This window comes from Pinus tabuliformis, chromosome 3_2, assembly GCF_031772625.1.
Source record: "Pinus tabuliformis cultivar Carrire ecotype Pingquan chromosome 3_2, CPIR1, whole genome shotgun sequence".
NCBI classification, from domain to species: domain Eukaryota; kingdom Viridiplantae; phylum Streptophyta; class Pinopsida; order Pinales; family Pinaceae; genus Pinus; species Pinus tabuliformis.
The window spans coordinates 77,166,498-77,176,722 of NC_142302.1; positions in this window are offsets into that span (position 1 = coordinate 77,166,498).

A 10,225-nucleotide genomic window follows, 5' to 3' on the forward strand; every position below is an offset into this window, starting at 1 on the left:
TTTGAGCTAAAGGAAGAAGAATTAGACTCTACAGCAGAGGAGGAATCAGAAGATGAAGAGCCACAAACTCCGAGTGTAAGAAGATCAGTTCGAGAAAGAAAGCAGCCAGAAAGGTATAGTCCATCTGCTTTCTGTTCAAATTTTTCTTTATATATTACTGATGATGATCCCAGAACTGTGAAGGAAGCAGTAGATTCAAAGGATGGAAAACTCTAGAAAGAGTCCATGGTTGATGAAATGGCATCTTTGCAGAAAAATGAGGCTTGGGATCTAGTGTAGTTGTCGGCTAGAAGAAAACCCATTGGCAGCAAATGGGTGTTCAAGAAGAAGACAAATGGAGAAGGAAAGGTGGAGAAACACAAAGCTCAGTTGGTAGCAAAAGGTTATTCCCAGGTGCTGGGAATTGATTTTGGTGATATTTTTTCTCCTGTTGCCAAGGTAACTTCTATTAGGTTACTTTTATCTGTTGCTACTGCTTTTGATTTGGAGGTAGAATAGATGGATGTGAAGACAACTTTTCTTCACGGTGATCGGGAAGAGGAAATCTACATGAAGCAACCTAAAGGCTTTGTGGTGAAGGGTAATAAAGAACTGGTATGCAAGTTAAAGAAATCTCTGTATGGGTTAAAATAGTCAACAAGTATGTGGTATCGGAAATTTGATACATTTATACAGGGACTTGGCTTCACCAGAAGCAAAGCAGATCACTGTGTGTATTTTAAATTAATTGGTGACCGTGTTATTTATTTGGTCTTGTATGTGGATGATATGTTACTGGTTGGAAATGACAAAGAAATTATCCAAGATTTGAAGACCCAATTGTCCTCCAAATTTGACATGAAAGATCTTGGTGCTACAAACTATATTTTGGACATGGAAATTAAAAGAGATCGGGCAAAGAGGAAGCTCTAGTTAAACTAGAGGAAGTATGTTGAGACAATACTGTAGAGGTTTAATATGCAGTATAGTAAACCGGTGAAGGTTCCTATTCCTGTAGGCATGAGGTTATCTGCTGAATAGTGTCCCAAGACATAAGAAGAGGAAGAGGACATGTCCCGTGTTCCATATGCAAGTGCAGTCGGTAGCCTGATGTATGCAATGGTCTGTACTAGACCAGACATTGCACATGCAGTGGGAGTATTGAGCAGGTTTATGTCAAAACCAAGGAAGGAGCACTGGACAATAGTGAAGCAGGTTTTCAGGTATTTACGTGGCACTAGCGATTATGGTTTGTGCTACCAAGGAAGACCAGGATTGGACAGAATGTTGGATATTCGTGGCTTTGTTAATGCAGACTTGGCTGGAGATCTGGATCAGAGAAGATCTACAAGTGGGTATGTGTTTAACCTATTTGGAGGTGCAGTTAGTTGGATGAGTAAGAAACAATCTATAGTGGCACTATCAACTATAGAGGCAGAATACATGGTAGCCACTCATGCAAGCAAGAAAGCAGTTTGGTTGTAGAGATTGTGTTCAAGTATGGGGTTAGTACAGGGAGCTATAAGGATAGATTGTGATAGCCATAGTGCAATTTTCTTGGCAAAGAACCCCATATATCATTCAAAGACAAAGCACATTGATGTTCAGTATCACTTTGTGAGGGATATGATAGAAGACAAAAAGGTGTTGCTAGTAAAGGTGGACACTTTGAAGAATACCGCAGATGCATTGACAAAATATATGAGCTCTGAGAAGTTCTCTTGGTGTAGAGAGACAATGGGCGTTTCAGGGCCAGAAAAATGACTAAGCTCTCTTGTGGTCCCCTGTGGAAATAAAACAACAAGAGGGAGAATGTTGGTTTGAGTTATATTCTTTCCATGACTAGCCCACGTAGTTAACCGGGGGGTTAGAGGGGGGGCGGAGCCCCCCCTTCGTTGCGCCAATTATGTAGCGGTGGGGGCGGGGACGGGTCACAAGAGGTTTGAGGTGTACCTGTAACCCCACTTTATGGAGTCTGGGGTAGTGCCCCCAAAAATTTTGGTTTTGGACCCTTTGTTAGGTTGGGAGAACCCACCTATGGTTTTGTCCATGATTTTTACACATGTTTTTTGGATGCGATGGTTTTCGGTCCATGGTTTTCGACACGATGTTTTTCAGTCCATGGTATTGGATGCTTCGGCATGTATATATATGTATTGTAACATTGAAAGGAACTTAATGAAAAATCAAGCTAGTAGTCCCAGTTTTGGGATCCAGGGGAAATCTCTGTGTATATGTGTTTTATGTGTTATGCTCTCACATTGTTTATTTTCTGTGTTTTAGAATTCGTATGCAAGTAATTTATGTACAGGGTTAAAACCTACAAACAGATCGTCCCAAATATAGCTCTTAATTCGTGTCTTAATTGCCCGCCACCCGCTCCTCTTTGTCTTAAATTGGACATCTTGTCATGAACAGTGATACCAACGGTCACTTCCCAACCTACTCGCGTGGTAGCACAACCCCCTATGCACGGGCGCAACCCCTATGACATGTTGATCCTATGCATGACCCCTGTGACATGTTGGTCCTGTGCGCAACCTCCTTATTGCGTAGCTCCCACACAAACGTTTTATAGTTCCGCACTCTCTTTCAACTGCTTGGAGCACTGAGACTGTGCTCCTTACGGCTAGTTAGGTGGTCAAACCACCTATGCAAGACTTTAATTCACCTTCCAGCCTAGTGCGTGGGCACTCCTCAATTACCCTCACAATAATCAGCACCACGTGTTCTCCCTTATGCGATGTGCTCCCCTGGTTACTTTGTTTGGTAAGGTGTGATCGCAGCCATGGTAGCAGAGTCGTAAATTCTTGGCGACAATCTTCTAATGCAGTAGTATGGTTATCCGTATCTTGTATTGTCATTCTTAGTTTATCGATGAGACATGCTTGCGCAATTTCGATTTCCAATTTTTTAATCTCAGCATCCATTAACATGATTCTCTTCCTTAATCATACCCAATCTTCTTCGAGTTCGTAAAGTCTAAGGTTCCTTCGCCGAATGGCTTCCTGAACCCGCATATGTTCGCTCTCGCGTAGCTGCATAATTCCTTCATCTTGGTCTTCACGTACTGTTCCAACTATGGAAGCTATTGCGTGAGGATTCCTTTCCTTCGAAATTATGGTCTCGGCTCTACTTCACAGCTTTGGAATCATCTCCGCGCTCAGGTTTTTACACATAGTCCTATAGGCCCATCGAACTGATGGCACGCGCAAGTCCCAATCAGTTCGTCTTGCCTGGTGAACCCTGTTCAGGACTCCGCACACCTCGTTGAATGCTTTCATGTGGAACATTTGTAGTGAGCATCGCCTTTCCTGTTGCTGCGTCATGTTCCAATTTTTGACCCAGACTTTGGGGTGTGCTTGTGCGGGTTGTACAGCACATGTCTGTACCCATCGAGAAAGGTGGGCATGCAAGTTGCTCCGTCCTTGCTGACCAAAATTTATTCAAAGCTAGGGGCTTCCAAACCATAGGCACATCATCCTTCTACATCCATGCCAGTCCTCAAAATTTCCTTGATGTGTACCCCACCATTGTGCGGGTGTTGCACACACCGCCCACCTCATCGCATCAAACTACTACTGTTTTGGTACTGCGCTTTCAAATTTGCTCAGAAATTCATCCACCGCTATCAATCCATCATATGTCGATAGCTCTCTTGCCTCTGTTATTATTCAATGCAGTGATCTAACCATCATGTTGCAATTTAGCATCGTCACTTCATGCAACCGATTCTGCCATTGCTCTACTTCTTCGTCTGAATACGAAGTGCAGGAGCTTTCGAGCTCCCACAAGATTCTCCCATCTGCAGTTGGATTCACCCAATCCTAGTCTCACACAGTTATCTTCTAAATACAATCAAGATCATCGTTGCTATCGTCATCACGCAGTGGTTCAGTGTAGCACGCTCCTTCATCTAGGTCTAGTGGGACTACTACGCATAGTGACTTTTTCTCGAAGATCATTTGTGCTTCTTCATATTGATGACTCCGTTCATATCAGTGGCCCAGTCTATTCCTAGCAGTGCGAGATAGGGATTTTTGTCATCGAAAATCTCTATCACTTCAAAATCCTCCTGCGTGCTCGCGTCTCGAATATCAAATGTCACCCCTTGCAACCTCCCCACAGGCAAAATATTATGTTGTTTTTCTATTTGTAACTGAATAGGGGACCATTGTAACACAAGCCTGCCCATGCATTCCCATGTTTGCTTCAGTAATACATTCGCGTTCGAACCCAAATCTAGGATTACCTAATCCATTTCATACTCACCAATCTGCGAAGTCAACCTCATTTCCCTTCTAATGTGCAAGGCATTCTTCCCCAACTTCTGGACTACGCGTGGCTCCCCTGACCCTGCGCACCTAGTGATAAGTTCCTATAGTCCTTTGACTACCTTCTTGTAACACAACAGTTTCATGCATGTCTCCAGAAAGGTAGTGAGCATTGAAAGATCCATCCCTAGTTCTAGTTGACCCTTACTACCTAAAGTGGAGGCCTCTGTGAAGCTCTTCTTAGCTTCCATGAATGTCTCCTTCATGTGTTCTAAATAAAACTCGGGTTCCTTTGTAGGAGCCTTGCGAACCCACACACTTTTTTTTGGTTGCTTCCTTTATCATCTCCCGTTGTCATACCGCTCTTGAGCATCATGTTTACATTTGGGTCTTCTTCTCATGGAACAGACCTCATCATTTGTATATTCTGAGTCAGAGGGGGCTGGAGTACCCCCTTTTTGCAGATCTTCGCTATCAGTGCCAGGAAATCTTCTACCTCATGATCAAACTGAGTACAGTACCAACATGATATTATAGTCAGGTTCGTGCAATCGCAGGCATAATGCCTGGCCCTCCGCAATTGTAACAGATTATCTATCTGCGACCCCTCCTTGGTCCAATTCCACCTCGACCCTAACCATGCCCCTGAAACCCAGTGTCTGTCATCCCTGTATTTGGGTCGAGAGCTTGCGTTTCTGCCTGTACTCTATAGGCAGGGGTCTAATCCATCATTAGTTCATAGCTTCGATAGGTGCATTCGTCATGGCCTATCGACCTACAGAAATTACAAAACAACTGTTGGGACGTCTATGTATACTTCTGCAATAGATGACAATTATTTGTGGTATGTTTTCCTCCTATCTGGCAGATCGTGCACCATATCGCAGACGCCACGCTCGACCTCACCTATGCCTCTGGTCTTAATGGCATTGGCCCTCCTCCTCCTAAGTAGTTCGCAAACACTGGGTAGTGATCTTTGTCGTGGCCCTAGCCTTTGCATTTTATGCACCATACTTCTTCGCACGCCTCTAACCGAGGTGCCTTATCTTATTTCAAACTCTGCATTTCCATACATAGATTCTATAGCTGCACATGGATCTGTTGGACTCCCAATCTAGGGTCTTGTATAAGGGTCTCATGCAACCTCATTCCCATCTCCAACGCTTTGGCCTGGGTGGAAATTTTTTGTTGTGACAGTGTCGTCCTTAAGTGTGGCGTAAGTGGGGCCACAAACCATGTGCAATGCTATGCATCTATTAGCGTCATATTGGCTTCGCAGATCATACTCTTCAGCCTTTGGTCCAGATCCCATGGGGTTTTTCCCGTAAGCATCGCGATCTCTTTAAACCCAATGATTGACTGCGTCTCTGATTTTGGCCTACTATATTCCCTGTTCAACACATTCTGGATCTTTGCAATTCTTGCGTTCAAGTGGTCATTAGAATGCTTGATTTACCACGTTAATGCATGATCCTGCAGTGTGCTCACCATCGTAGCCTTTTTTATATTATCATCCGTGACACCCTGTGCTTCCCATACTGCTCCCACTACGAACCAAAATTGTTCTAGATCTTCATTCCCTACTCCTTTGAATACTGTTAGTTTGATCGCGCTCACCATACTAAACTGTGGAGGTGGTGGAGGTGGAGTGGGTGGAGATGGAGGTGACAGGGGTGAAGCGAGCAGCAGCGTGTGTGGTAAATGTGAATTCGCTGCTTTATCAAACTGACCATGCTTCTCAGAGAAACATTACCGAGCTCTTCCTCACGCTCTGGCAAGGGTGAAATTAAGGGACTGTTTTCTAATTCTTTGCTACTTTTGTAGATCTTTCCACTCCGCGTAGTCCCAAACATTAATGTATTTGCATGACCCTTTTTCCACACAATAGCATCTTAATCCCAGTATTCAAAGATTTAATATACTTACCTCACGGTCCTTTGAGAAAACGTTGTTCTGCCTCACTGTAGCTCACGGTCGTGTCTACCGCAAACTCAATGATAAATCCTCCTATTATCCGATCGAGCCAATGGTCCACAGTCGCGTGATCTTATCTTCTAATGCTTCTAGTCTGCGCACTAATTCCAGAGTCCACACTATTGGTTTGTCAAGCCTACACCTTCCTTTGCTGTCGGTGAACTTCGCGATCAACTCATACAGCTCAGAAGGAAAGGATGCAAACAAAATTTCGTTGATTTCTGTATACACGTAGCACTCCAACCACTTTTCCTTAGATACTCATGGAAATTTTGTTTTCCTATGTCGCGAACTCGTAAATCTTCTTGTCCAACAACTCTTCAATTTCCTTCTTTGTTGGGTTCCAGTGGCATGACATCAGACATCTATTATGCAAATCCCAGTCCTGACAATGGAACCATTTGTTGGCTTAGTGGGGACTGACCTAGGTTTAGAAATGATTTAACCAAGAAAATCTCAGTACTACTGGCCCTTTCGGCAATAGTTCGTAGAGCACAGACTAAGGTCTCACCCGAAGTAGTATGGGAGGGTGCTAGAACTAGGTTTTCGCACCCTCAAGATGTTTGATATGATGGAATTGGTACGCGGTCCAACCTTCGCACTTACTATGCTACATGCACCAGCGACCACCCCACGCCTTGCGATATTGTCTTCACGCAGTTCTAGTCGCAGCGCAACCCGGATTATTTACCCAAGTCTTCCTTAATTATGCATTGTTAGTTAATTACTTAGATTATTTTCATATATAAGCATTCATACAAGTATTTATTCAATTGTGCACAGTAAATAGACAGAGTAAAAGTAATGCATAACCTCAAAATACTGATTCAAGAATAGATGCACAGAGTAAACTTCTCTTTATTAGCTTTCAATCCCAATTACAGACTCGATCCCACCCTATGCACTCAGCTGCAAGGGTCTGTGCACTCAGCTGCAGACTCCACTAGGCCTCTGCGCACTCAGCTGCAGAGCCTCTTACTACTACTACGACCCAGTACACTTCAAATCCAACTCTAAGCTCGAACCATGCCTTCGCTATTCTCTCTATCCTTTTTTTCTCCCTTTACACTTAGAGCCTCGCTCTATTTATACAATCTCATGGTCTGCGAACCATGGGTAGGCCGACACAACTTTACATTAACTTACAATATTTTAGGGCGGACAGCCCTATGACTCAACCTAGACTTTGTGCTCCGCACCCGCAATTTGTGGAGTCTTATAATATACCTGACCAAAACTTGGGATTTGAGCCCCAAAAACATGATGTAGGGGATCCCATGCCCAACACATAGCATTAATGCAGTTCTCCCGCTTCTGTCTCCAATCATTGGACATTAGTGTCCTCCTGAAGGTTCGTCAGGACCTCAAATGATTGTTCAAAAGGTGGTGTACAGTCTGCTACTGCATTGTCTACCGCCGATATCACCTTTGTGGCAGCAGTTGCACGCTGATCATTTAATTTTGGCAGAGTTGAAGGTTGGGCCTTCAAATGTAAATCTGCAATCTATAGGCTCATCTCCAATTAAACCCTAGCCAACTCTATGCAAGTGTCATGCACCCCTATAGCAAGCTTGCGAACGCGCACCTCGACCGGTTCTTCGTCAGGAATGGCCAACTCTGGGACCATTCGGTATGCCTCCTCCATGACCTGAACTATGCGCTTGTTTTGGTCGGTTACCTTGGTCACGGTGGTAATGGCAGAGTCCCACTGTAGGGTCATATGTTCATTATTAATCCTTTTCTCATTGATCACCTGCAAAGCGTGGTGTTCGCGGGCCCTCGGCTCCGTGATCACTCCATCCTACAATAGGTGGAGTGCCTCGCTAGGGAGCACTGCCAAGTTCAACCCCACTACCTTGAGGGCACTGACATTGGGCCTACCAACTTCATTCTATGTGGTCATTGCTCCATCTGGCAGCCCTATCACACTGGAGACCTTTGCACGCAGCATCTTGGCAGCTTTTGAAGTTCCGATAGCAAGGTTGGTGGACACCATGCCAGCCTGTGATGCACTGGTCTGCAACTCCTGCAGACCTCTCTGGATGGCCCCCAATAGTAGATGTTTTTGCTACTCAAACTATTGTAGGGCCTCCACGGTGACATCCCGTACTGTGTCTCCAATGTCATGCAAATCACCCTTTGTGAGGGTGATTGGGTCCAGCGACGTCTTAGTGGCCTTGGATTTCTTCCTTGACCCTCCTTTCTCTTGTTCCCTTGGACACTTGATCCGGGCCGACGTCTCCTGCGGGTCCACATTGTGTTACTCTGTTTGCTCATCCTTTTCTTCCTTTGTGTCGCACGAAGGCGACCTCGTGCCTTTGTCAGAGCCATGCTTTGTTTCACCTATCTGCTTTTCCATCTGTTAGGCAGCATCACACTCCACTTGAGCCTTGTCAGTGGCCTCCTTCTTCCTATTCTTAGCCAATTGTGCCATCTTGAGCTTTGCCTCCTCCTTTTTGCATTGTACAGTGGACTTGCTCGACCCCACCACCAACTCTGAGCTAGTGCACCACTTTGTCGGACAGCAATCAAGTAATACATCAATTGCGTCTTCTGTTGCCAAGTAAGGCAAGTCATACCATTTCTGCACAAGGTCCTTCCATACCCTGATCGACACATGGTGAAATTCTGCCTTTCACACCGCATACCCCTACAAGTTGGCAAACACAGTAGGCGACAACCACGTTTTGCGATTGATAGCCATGTGAATGTTCATTTCCATCAATATCTAGAAGATATTGCTATCTTTGATTCGCTTAGCATCCTTGGTCACCCACAGTGAAGCATACTTCACTGCTTCCGGCAGGTCCGACATGACTGAGGGGAATTGACTATCTTCCGGCAGCTCCCAGGCTACCAACACAATAGATAGCAAGAGCCACACATAGTGGAAAGTCTTGCTGAGCTCCTGTGCCTCACGGCAATTCACAAGGAACAAACCGCAGAGATAGTGCACCAAATTTAACTGGACTCCTTCGGTGCCTTAAGGTACAAGAGCAATGATTAGTGCCGTCACTTCATCTGTGCAACACTTCCTCATAACCTTTCCCGCCAAAATATATTTGGCCACCTTGACTACAGGGTCACTGATACTTGAAATGGCATATCCTCGCAGCTTCTTCACAAGCTTGAATTTCTCCTTCATGGCTTTTGCGAGGACCTGCTCGCCACCTTTTCCACCAAACATCATGGCCAGATTTTCCCTTGTGTAGCTCATCCACATGATCCTATGGATCAATCTGTCAGTGATGGGTATTGGCTCCTCCAACCACAAACACCCATCATGCACCAAGCATAATAGTTGCTTGATGATCAATATTGTAATGGGGGTGTGATTATAGTGCAGCACCCATAGCAGGTTGAGCAAGCTTGCCTTGTCTACTCCCCTGAGCCACCTTCGTGGTTCTAATGCAGTTATCCCGGTGGTTGTGTCAATAATGTGGCACATTAGCATCTCTGTCACTAAGTGTGGGAACTTATCATGGTCAGCTAATTCCCAATCTTCCAATTTTAACAGGGGACCCCACCCCAAAAGCGGTCCTTCAAAGACAATCTCGTTCGGTAGTAGAGGGGTTTGCAAGGGGCCCTTGCTCTCATCAATGTATTTTGGCACCTTGGACTTGCCCTTGCGCAAAGGTACGTAGTCAGGAAACTTAGTGATAGGGTCAGCACACTGGAATTCAACTTCCTCCATGTCTAAACCCAAGCCCTCATCATCCATCGGGATGTCTTCAATTTCTTCCTCCTCCAGCTCTAGAGTGATGGTTTTTCCCTTTTCCTGTGTTGTGGGCTTGTGTGGGCTTGTCCTTCCGTGGGTTTCTTCTCGGCAACACACACACCGGTATCACAACCTGCTTTCCATTTTTGTCTTCGCACTCTCCTTGGTTGGGGTCGGCTTTGGTCTAGACGTCCGTGGTTATTTGGGAACTTCAGCTAATACCTTGGCAACCTCTGGAGCAGCTTCCTCTGCCTCCCTTGTTGACTTTGTTATACAATCC